The sequence below is a fragment of the Haliotis cracherodii genome, unplaced genomic scaffold (assembly GCF_022045235.1).
Source record: "Haliotis cracherodii isolate W230 unplaced genomic scaffold, xgHalCrac1.p SCAF_9, whole genome shotgun sequence".
Taxonomy (NCBI): domain Eukaryota; kingdom Metazoa; phylum Mollusca; class Gastropoda; order Lepetellida; family Haliotidae; genus Haliotis; species Haliotis cracherodii.
Genome location: NW_027266343.1, coordinates 33876681 through 33889500, shown reverse-complemented (window position 1 = coordinate 33889500; position 12820 = coordinate 33876681).

Below are 12820 nucleotides of genomic sequence, written 5' to 3'. Positions count from 1 at the left end.
GAACTTGTGTGCCATCAGATTCTCGTGCTTGGGACTTATGATTTAAACTGTTGATGTTATTACCGAATACCGTAGGTGCTTGGAACAAATCATGGTTACCACCGTTAATTAAAATCCTTCTTTGGACATTAATGATTAAAAACTACCTTCTCTGATACATTTGTCCGTTGTATATCATATATGGGATTCCTTTTAAAAATGTGAAGTTTTTAATTTGACTCAGTATATGAACATTTCAGTTGGAGTTGGAAATATATGAATGTGTGGGAACGGACGAAGTGCAAAGGTCAAAAATAAAAATACATCGAAATACAGAACATATATACAATGCCCTACTCCATAATGTGCTTATGCTAAATTTGACGTCATTATCTTCACAATCATTATGCCTGCCAATGACTACAAGTGTTGATTTTTTTCAATATGACTGAAAGGTTTTGGTTTGGTTTGTTGCTTAACGCCGCACTAAGCAACATTCCAGCTATATGACGGCGGTCTGTAAATAATCGAGTCTGGACCAGACAATCCAGTGATTTACGTCATGAGCATCGATCCACGCAACTGAGATCGATGACATGCATCAACCAAATCAGCGAGCCTGACCACCCGATCCCGTTAGTCGCCTTTTACGACAAACATAGTCACCTTTTACGGCAAGCATGGGTTGCTGATCCTGAAGACCTATTCTACCCCAGAATCTTCACGGGATGAAAGAGTTGTTTCTGTTATTTCAAAAATGGTTCCAAGTGTTCTCCTTGTTATTTTTTTCGAATAAAGCTGCAAGTGTTTTTGTTGTTTTGTTTTTTCAATATGACTGCAAGTGTTGTTGTTTTCAATATGGCTGAAAGTGTTGGTGTTGTTTTCAATATGACAATATGTTCTTGTTGTTTTGTTTTTTCAATAAGACTGCGAGTACTAGTGGTTTTGTTGTTTTGTTTTTTCAATATGGCAGCAAGTGTTTTTGATGTTTTGGTTTCCAATATGGCTGCAAGTGGTTTTGTCATTCTGGGTTTTTTTCAATATGGCTGCGAGTGTTTTTTGTTGTTCTTCTTCTTTTTAATATGGCTGCACGTGTTGGTGTTGTTTTCAATAAGGCTGCAAGTGTTTTTGATGTTTTTTGGGGAGGTTCAATATTGCTGCGAGTGTTTTTGTTCTTTTTCTTTTCAATATGGCTACAAGTGTTGCTGTTGTTTTCAATATGGCTGGAAGTGTTGCTGTAATTAAGGGTGAGACCATGTATTCTTCAATTTCATAGGTGCAAGTCTTATAGACACCTCAACACACGCGACACGTGACATGCAGCAGATACAGGCCGTGAAATGAAAAACCTAATGGGCCATCCAGGTAAGGCTTTACTTAATATTCCATCGTTCAATATACTTACATGTGTATACTTCAACCTCGCATAGATTTAACACCTCGGTTTTGTGTAGCTGTATCAAGATGGTGCGACCGATGGCATTGCAGGAGAGGTCAGTGAAGTTGTCAACAACATCCTCATGGTAGGCGCACTGAATGAAACCATGACCTCTTCTACCGTCACACCACACACCTCCGGAGACCATGACAGAGAAGGCAGACAATCTGGAGGCTGGGGAAACATTATTTATGTATACGTATACTACTCAAAAGAAGTTAAAGATACCTGATTTTCATATTAAGTTTACTGTTTGAGTTCATGCCATGACAGATTAAATATCTTCATATGAAAGAATCTGATTAATATAACTCCTCTTGAACTACATCACATCTAATTAAAATTTGGTGCACTCATTCATAGGATTCAAAAAGTCATTTTATCATGGAAAAATATTATACGTTTCTGACAATGTATTAATTAATGGAACACACCTAAATGCAAAACTGCTACCTGTCTTGTGACAATCCATGTCAATGATGTTGTTCGCATGTTTGGCAACTGGCTTTGTTATTGTCATTGTAGACACGTAGCATGTACACCATCGACCACAAACCTCTCAAAATATTTCATATTTTTTTATATTGGCACTGACCAAGATAAATGTAATTTCGCTCTGAAATCCTCCTAAATGAACATGTTCTGTTAAAAAGAACAATTCCAACGATTTCATGAGCATGTGATTATGGATGGCTATCACGTTCGTGGACAGGTGAGCGTATTATGCCCCACCAATTGCACAGGCAAGGCAATTTTCTATCGGACATCAAATTTGGAAATGTCCTCCACATGTCTTCCTGAAAACCTTGAATGCCTTGGATGGTGTAACCATGATCAAAACAACTTTTAATTTTTCAAGTTTATAAAAGGTCATTTTTAATTGTTTTTGTTTTGTTTGTTTGTTGTTTAACGCTACACTCAGCAATATTCCAGCTATATGACGGCGGTCTGTAAAATAAACGAGTCTGGACCAGACAATCCATTGATTGACATCACGATCATCGATCCACGCAATTGGGATCGATGACATGTATCAACCGAGTCAGCGAGCTTGAACACCCGATCCCGTTAGTCGCCTTTTACGACAAACATAGTCGCCTTTTACGGCAAGAATGGGTTGCTGTAGACCTATTCTACCACGGAATCTTCACGAGTCGAGCATCGATCTACGCAATTTGGATCGATGACATGCATCAACCAAGTCAACGAGATTGACCACCCAATCCTGTTAGTGGCCTCTTACAACAAGCATGTTCGCCTTTTACGGCAAGCATGGGTTGCTGAAGACCTATTCTAACCCGGATCTTCACGGGTAAATTGTATTCGGACTTCTGATTATCGTCAGTTATGTGATTAAAAAGATATGAATTGGGGATAGAAAGGCTTCAATTAACTATTAGCACAGCGCAGGGATATATTTCTGCTTTCCATTTCCGAGAAACAACTTGTTTGTCTTGAATATAAACAAAAAGCATAATTGCGACCCTCCCGACCCGGAGCCACTCACCACAGCAAGCATCTGTCCGACTGTAGATAACAATGTTCCCCACGTGGTATACCTCGCCAAGGTCAATCGCCAACCAAGGAGAGTAAGAATGCCTTGTTTCCGTACAGGAACCATCCGAGAAAGCCCCGCTGGTGCTGCCGTCTGTTGCTCGCTCTGCGTTACCGCCATTGTCTGTGGAGCTCTGGTATGCATGTTTCCCGCGAGCAACGTTGGTTGATCCTGATGACACTGACGTTTTTAACAAAGAGGGAAACGGTTTAACAATCGGATCACCACCTACATCAAATTGAAGTAAACTGCATTAAATCAAAAGGTTTACTCAATACACCATCTACCTGCCATAACACTTCTGAGCAAGAAATGTTGTATGCTTGAATTAACCAGGTGTTAAGAGTTCCGCCGCCGATTAACCGTGTCACGATCGACTGCTCGTGTTTTCGATCCGATTACAAACAGAAGAAATTGAACTAATATTCTACACATTGCTGTTAATCCGAACTATCTTATTCATCGAAGACAGAGTTCATGGAATCTGTTAGGACGCTTTCATTATGAAGTCTAACTTCTTTCAGGGAGACTTATCGGTACGGAAAAAAGTACATTGACCGAGTGGAGACTACAACTTTGAGAATAACTTACGTGCACGATGCTCGTTTAAGCCCGAGTTCAGTTTTAATCCTTTGTGTGATATTTTGCAAAGAGTGGTCGGCTGGTGTCGCACCGGAGAGTTATGGTAGCCTACAGAGGGTTAAAGTGTTTGGTCGTCACGTTGCACACCCAGATACGATTGCCTCCATTGTTATCCCCCCGGCAACTTAAGTGGTGAAGTTGTGCCTTTTGCTATTTTGGTATTTTTCCAATTTTTTTATTTTCCAATTTTCATGAAAGCATGCTGGAAATAGATGAACTTTGTGAGTGATGTTTGTTTCCGAAGCAGAACTCCGAAACTGGTAAAAATTTCTTTAACAAACTTTGCATTTATATCACTGAAGTTGTGCCTTTTGTTATTTTTTAATTTTTCAATTTTTTCATCTCAAATTTTCATGTAAACATGTGGTACATTTATTTTACATATGTATATGAAATTGGTAAGGGATTTACCAAGTTTAATTATGATATTGATGTTATTGAATGTATTCTATACTTTTGTTCCAGGTTCCAATGACGTTTATTTGGCCTATTGTAACACAGATAGGTTTGAGTTTGAGAAAACAATATTGTGTCGATTCTTTTCCTTGCACTGGCCTGTGCGCTGGGAACAACACATCGCTTAATGTCATGGCGTGTCTGCTTCGCGTGGAAGGTTTGGTTTGTTTGTTGTTTAACGCCGCACTCAGCAATATTCCAGCTATACGACGGCGGTATGTAAATAATCGAGTCTGGACCAGACAATCCAGTGATTGTTTTAATGAGTATCGATTCACGCAATTAGGATACGATGACGTGCATCAACCAAGTCAGCGAGCCTGACCATCCGATCCCGTTAGTCGCCTCTTACGAAAAGCATAGTCGCCTTTTAAGGCAAGCATGGGTTGCTGAAGACCTATTCTACCCCGGAATCTTCACGGGTCTAACGTGGAAGGATTGCCTAATTATAAAGTGATGAAGTCCTCACAGCATGAGCATGGTTCTTACAAACCTAGAAATACATGTATAATCAGGGCGAACCCCCGATTGTCTCAATAGTTTCAAAGAAAAAATATTTCGGTCACGGAAAAAAGTTGCAGAAACGCTTTTGATTTCCCAAAAGAAGTTTTTTACACTGTTGCTATGGTTGGCTGAAAATGTATTCTTTTCTTTTAAATCGATGTCTGCTTTCCACCTCATCACATGCCCTGGTAGTTCTAGCTCATGTGATTCGAGTTAGTGATTATGAAGACTCTAAAGATCTTCATTCCTTTGCACGTTATAACGTTTTTTTACAGTTTTTATTGTACAAATAGATCACAGAACGTTTGTTTAAGGCATAAACGACGACATCATGGTCGTTGTTTATCGTTCACTAGAACGCTCCATGAAGAATACAGATAAATCCATACAGACATATCCACATTATGTACATCCTCATTTAGGATCTTATTATATTTCGAAAATATCTAGCCGTGTTTAAATAATGATGACTTCCTGAATACAATCCGATCTCGGCCATGTCGGACAAGTTCATGTTATGACAAGTGGCATAAGTTTGGTATTTCCTGACTATTCCCACAATCAAAGCAATGAAAATTGAGTATGCATCTTTTATTCTCAAACGTAATTCATGAAGCCTTCAAAAAATGTCTAACAGCTCACTACCCTTCTAAAATAAACATTACGACGTCATAAAGTTGCGAGTGTTTGTTCGAATCTCCCGCAATGAACCTCATGATTGAATGTAATATCGTGAAATAAACAACGCCTCGTTCGTCCTTGTATTTTGCGATTTATCGCATAGCTATCTTTTATTGTCCCATAACATGTTTACCAAATCTATTCACCTTGAAAAAAATGGATATCTTCATGTAAAAGCACAGAGATGAGAATGAGAAATGTTCTGTTTATAATGTACTTGATTACTGATCGTTACCTGAAAAAGCAGTGTCAACCATGCAGACTAAAAGTTTCATAAAGCGTTATTGCATAGCGGTGTTAAATCCAACTCACTTCCTCAGTCAGTAGAGTATTTTGGATGACCCTATGAGAAGCTATTTTTTATCATCAAAAGAAAGAATATATCACCCATCGTAAAAGGCGACTAACGGGATCGGGTGGTCAGATTCGCTGACTTGGTTGATTCATGTCATCGTATCCCAATTGCATGGATTGATGCTCATGATGTCAATCACTGGATTGTCTGGCCCAGACTCGATTATGAACAGACATATAGCTTGAATATTACCGGGTGCGACGTTAAACAATAAACTAACAAAATGATATTATATATAATTCTGTCTTTTACGTACCTTCTTCTAGCGTTGATAGAGTGACACATACGGCTATGAATACAACTTGGTACCTCATCGCTGTAACACAAACTCTTCATAAAAAAAGGTTGTCATCAGCATATCAAACTGTTTCATGACTCCTATATACTCCATGTAATCAATAGTAGGTAAGCATCCCCGTGGCAAACTTGCAAAGAATGTGAAAGTTTCAGCCGGTTGGATGTAATACAAATCGATATAGATTACCAATAGATATTAACACAATAAAACATTTCAGAATATAGAAGTGATGAATCGATGTTGGAGGGTAATGCCGTGCAAGTAATGTCTACTAGTGTACCTACACCGGTATGTACGTCAGTTTAATTTTAACCTCTTACTGAGACAATAAAGAAAGACGTTGAAGAAATGGCTACACATATCTATGATCAATTACAAATACATTCCAGAAGCTATGTACGTAAATGTTTTGAAGACGATCTGTGTTTGAATGTGTGAATAGGACACAACTATCACAGATCAGTCTTTCCTTAACGTCCCTGTTGATGACAGCATATGTACATCTGACCATTATACACGACAATGCCTCAGGTGTATTCACCACAAACGGGACAAACTAAATAACACATAGTTTATCAAGTGCTAAACACTAAACGATTAATAATGATGATCAATTGCTTGTAACAAAGCTGGCTTCGAATTAGATATACTTCCCTACTTGTATTTGATATTATGAGGTGTTTTCTATGGCACTAATGAAAAAAATGGATGTCCGGTTGAACTACATAAGGCTTTGGTAGCTGTGCGGTTCATGTAGTTCTGTTCAATAACGGAACGGATAATCCGATAAGTGTCACTGCGTAGAATATGATAGATACATGTGTATGCTTTTAATTCTCATACATACCAAATAAAATGGATATAAACACATGCACCTTTAGCAGTAATAACATCATTTATCATGTAATTGGTAAGGTTCTCGGCAGTATAAAGCAAACGGATGACACTGTATTCGTCGGGGTCATATAGGATAACGAGACAATATTGTCATAGTTGTAAAATTGGTCATTTTTTCCTCAATATCTATATAATAGTTAACTGTGGTAATAGTCTTTATTGTGTTATATTTATTTAATGTTAAATGTAAGGTGCTGTATTCAATCAGTATCACACGTGAAGGTCGCAGCTATCTAGAAAATTACATAACATCCTTGGAGCATGGTCAGTATTATCTCTCTGTACGTGTCTCAGCCTCCATCGCAATGAGCGCTTGTCACACGTTTGCTGATACGTCCAACTCATATCAATATTTTCGGACTACTTCATCAATTATTATTCAACTTATGTGGACATCACTTGGTCAAACTTCTTAGGAAAGCCTTAATCCCTATTCTCGGCGCACGAACTCATATTTTCTTATCAAGCTGATAATTGAACATGCAGTAAATTCGTGACCATTCAAGGTGTCTAGAGTATATATATTGGGTAGCCCCGGGGGTACCTCACTGTCGAGAAATCCCCAATAAAGGAGCTGGCCATAGACACTTTGTTTGGTTTCTTAGAAGGTAAGTCATGTTCACTTTACTATTTCTCTAAATTTATAAGTTAAATTGTTTTATAATTTGTATCGCGTGTGGAGCAATATTATCAGCTGTAAAGGTGTTTAATCTTAGGTTATTGACCATGTATAAGTGCAAATATATTAAGTGGGTTGTATCTATTTAACGGACTTATCTGTCAAATGTATGTGCGTTAGGTTTAGACAAAACTATCGTTTAAGTATTAACTCCACAGTATAGCATATATTGAATATCAAACATGTTCCGAGTCGGAAAAAAGATGTTAACACTCGGTTGTCGTGGTAGCAAGCTGTGTATTTTATCTGCGTGTTGATATTTTAGTGTGATTCAGTTATTTTGTATATGTGAAAATGTCGTGAAAATGCAGACGAACTATCTCACTTTGATCAGACCTTTTATATCACACGAGGTATGTACATTATCTTTTACTGTAAGGACGTTAAGTTCTGTAGCTAATATATGACGTATTCACATCACACATATTTATGCTAATAGCACAACTAAGCCTGAGCTAAAATCAGTAATAACATCCATGTAATCATTTAGTTAATCTGTTAGCGATGTTCAAATACGATAGGTAAGTCTCTTGTACTTACATAGGTCTGAGCATAATGCATTTGTAACACAGCCTCAGCAAACATGTCTACATTACGAGCAATGCCTAAAATGTACATATATCCATATATTATACCATTGAGTAATGTGAATGGACATTTGTTAATGGGCCCGTGAACTCAGCGTATGTGGAGGCTGTCAGATATAGTTTGTTTGCTGCGGTAGTTTAGATAAATTATAGATATGGCCTTCAAGTATAACATATACCAGCATAAAACAATGATTGATATATGCTCAGAAGTTACAGCCAACGCATGTTGTTATTTATATTTAAATCTGCGTACATTCGATACCGATATTGGGTTTAACTAGGTTTATACGTAAATGAGATATACCTTATGGCAGTCCCATTCAGCAAGGCGTAATCATAATTAGGAGTGGCTGAAAATAAGTATCACATAAGATTATGTAAGCTTTGTTCACAGGTATCTTGTAGACTGACTTTAATACTGTTATTTGTAATTGGTTGTTTTATCACTTTGCCCATGATACAATTGTATATCATGAAATTTACACTCTTATATATAACTGTTGTTTAATATCACGCACTATTGTGATAAGTGCTTCTTTTATTGAAACTGTAAATGTTCTATATGACTTTGTACTTTATATGTAAAAATATTTCTTATTTTAAATGTGAGACGACTGTCGAGAAATCCCCAATAAAGGAGCTGGCCATAGACACTTTGTTTGGTTTCTTTGAAGGTGGTGCCCGATCCCGAGCTAATTCCCCAAGGCTAATTCTAGATATTGTGACCGTTTGAATACGAAAGTGTCAAACTGTCATAAATTGTGGACCTGAATTCTAGATGACCAGATACACCCCTTCAAACTACCGAGAGAAGCCGCGAAGGCCCGAGCCAAGGGCCCTCCTGACCAGTTTGCTTCATCAAGCTCCAGTCTCACAGTCACCATCAACGCCGATCCTTGTGTCACCTGCTACAACCACATCAATAACTTCCACAACAACAGCCACCTCGTCTACATCTCCATCTACATCAACATCTTCATCAATACCCTCCATCAGCCAGGTGTCAACACCCATGCCGCACACCAAACTGCCACAGTTCTCAGGAACTGAGAATGCCCAAACGTGGTGGGATGACTGTTAACTTTTCCAATTTCTTCTCTTATAATGATGAGAAGAAGTGTCAACTCATGCCATTTTATCTTGAAGGTGCAGCCAAGGTGTGGTATCAAAATCTGCCTGAGGGTGACAGGCTAGATATGACTAAGGTGAAAGAAGCCTTCACCAAAAGATTTATGAAATCATCAGCCTTTGATGTCAGTTTATTACAGTTGGCCAAGGAGCAGGAGGAATCCATCAACACCTTCATCACTCGGGTCGAGACAGCAACCATCCACCTGAAGCTGCCGGCATCTGTCATCGTGGCCGTAGCTGTCAAAGGCCTTCGACCCAACATTCGTCAGTGGGTCAAACTTCTTAGGAAAGCCTTAATCCCTATTCTCGGCGCATGAACTCATATTTTCTTATCAAGCTGATAATTGAACATGCAGTAAATTCGTGACCATTCAAGGTGTCTAGAGTATATATACTGGCTTGCCCCGGGGGTAACTCACTGTCGAGAAATCCCCAATAAAGGAGCTGGCCATAGACACTTTGTTTGGTTTCTTAGAAGGTAAGTCATGTTCACTTTACTATTTCTCTAAACTTATAAGTTAAATTGTTTAATAATTTGTATCGCATGTGGAGCAATATTATCATATCAGCTGTAAAGGTGTTTAATCTCAGGTTATAGACCATGTATAAGTACAAATATATTAAGTGGGTTGTATCTATTTAACGGACTTATCTGTCAAATGTATGTGCGTTAGGTTTAGACAAAACTATCGTTTAAGTATTAACTCCACAGTATAGCATATATTGAATATCAAACATGTTCCGAGTCGGAAATAAGACGTTAACACTCGGGTGTCGTGGTAGCAAGCTGTGTATTTTATCTGCGTGTTGATATTTTAGTGTGATTCAGTTATTTTGTATATGTGAAAATGTCTTGTAAATGCAGACGAACTATCTCACTTTGATCAGACCTTTTATATCACACGAGGTATGTACATTATCTTTTAATGTAAGGATTCTATGATGAACCATACATTGCATGTATTACTTGTTCATAAACAGAATCCAGACTGTTTTAAATGATTTTTATAAGAGTTATTTGATGGATCTAGACAGGCAGAAAACGTTGATGTCTGTAGCTAATATATGATGTATTCACATCACACAAATTTATGCTAATAGCACAACTAAGCCTGAGCTAAAATCAGGAATAATATCCATGTAATCATTTAGTTAATCTGTTAGCGATGTACAAAAAAGATAGGTAACTCTCTTGTACTTACATAGGTCTGAGCATAATGCATTAGAAACATAGCTTCAGCAAACATGTCTACATTACGAGCAATGCCTAAAATGTACATATATCCATAAGTATCACATAAGATTATGTGAGCTTTGTTCACAGGTACCTTGTAGACTGACTTTAATACTGTTATTTTTAATTGGTTGTTTTATCACTTAGCCCATGGCACATAGAGGTTATCACGCGAGTGTGTTTGGGGATGGTAAATATCCTGCATTAGGAATAAACATTGTATTTAGCGAGCATGGCGAGCTAAATACATAGTATTTATTCCTAATACAGGATATTTACCGTCCCCATACACACAAGCGTGATAACCTCTTTATCATATAATGTCATTCTTTAATTCTGTGCTTCAAAATTGCTTTCCCTCTCTCACAAACATTACCGAAACATTGCGAGTTTTCCTGGAATGCGCGCATTAATATTTATTACATCACAGGGTAAGTGATGTGTCAGTTGGACAGTGACAGCAGCCAATGTAGTTCCAACTGAAATCTGTTTCTTATCCAGTGGCGAAGCAACATATACGCAAAACAACAATTGTTTTTAATTGCCTTTAGCGGCAATCCATCGGTCTGTCCGCTAGAGTAACTGCCCTTTGTCAAAGGGAAGCTACTCTAACCCTAGTCTATATGAGACGTCACGGCCACGGTCAGACGTTGTTGACAGTCGGTCTGTCCTGTCATAACGTTAAGGAGTGTAGTCAGATGTACACACAGCGACAAAAGGAAACAAGGTAACAAATCAAATATATTTCGGCCAAATCCAACTATTTTAATTTGTGGAGAAGGTTTCAAGCCGCAGAGGTCTACAAGCACAGTATGGCTCTGATCCCGCTTAGCTAGGCCTCGTGCCCTCGCAAAATTGTTTCGAACATTTATATCTCCAAAGTTGCCAAAACTTATAAAATGCCTTAGCTACGTCACAGTTAGACACGGATTTTCAGTATATTTAGACTGTTCTTTTGATAATGATAGCAATTATCCCTGTAGTTTATCCAGATTCCCGATGGTTAATTCTGACTCGATCGCCGAAGGACGAGGGCGACACTCTATCCGCATATGATCCCAACGGATATCGTTTTTATCGGTTGGCTTTATCCTGCCGAGAAACCTACCCATTATATGATAAATTTGTATATCTTGAAATTTACACTCTTATATATAACCGTTGTTTAATAACACGCACTATTGTGATAAGTGCTTCTTTTGTGGAAACTGTAAATGTTCTATATGACTTTGTACTTTATATGTATTATTTATTTCTTATTTTAAATGTGAGTCGACTGTCGAGAAATCCCCAATAAAGGAGCTGGCCATAGACACTTTGTTTGGTTTCTTTGAAGGTGGTGCCCGATCCCGAGCTAATTCCCCAAGGCTAATTCTAGATATTGTAACGGTTTGAATACGAAAGTGTCAAACCATCATAATATGAAGGGTGAGAGTAGCTTCCTTTTGATAAATGGCAGTTACTCTAATGGACGGCCCGATGGATTGCCGCGAAAGGCAAGGAGAACCAATATGTGTAGGCAATTCCTATTTTGCCCATTTGTAGTTACGCTACTGCCTGACAAACAGTTTTCATTAAATGAAATGCTGTAACTATATTGACTGTTGTCACTGTCCCACTGACGTAACGTATTAATGCGAGCATTCAAGAAAACTTCTCAAGAAAAGGAACACTCTTCTTAAAGATGTGCCTGTTATGTAGCACTATGCCATTGTAAAAATGTGAGACTGGTTGTTGCCAGTGTGTGTAACATGTGTTGGGACCCGATCCACGGGGCGTTTGTGGGTTATGACTGGCCTCAGTAACCTTTTGTACATCATCCTCAGCACTCCGATGAGTGTTGACCGCTTTGCTCGTGGCTCTCTGCGCTCTCTGTACATGTGAACTGACTAATCCAATGTACCTTGTATAATGGGCCGGTGGCCCCTTTACGGAATAAACTCATTCATTCATTCAACTTGCTTTTTCAGGTAATGTTTGTGAGATATGAGAACAAGTTTTTTAAGAATTTAAATGTCATTACACGATAAAGAGATCATCAGGTTTGTGTGTTTTGGATGGTAAATATCCTGTATTACGAATAAGCTGTACGTATTTGGCACGCCAATGCTCGCTTAATATACAGTGTATATTCCTAATACAGGATATAGACGATTGCATGATTCCGACTTTATCCTGAGCATGTGTTTATGAATCACTATGAAGTAGTGATGATACCCAGGTCTTAACCGACGCTATTTGATGTATCAATTACAAAGGCATGGCCCAGAGAGTATCCATGCAATGGCGAGTTACAACAAAATAAGACAACTGTAAACACAATGCCACATACAACTATCAACGCGAAGGTGATATCACGAAAAGAAATGTTTAAATATAAC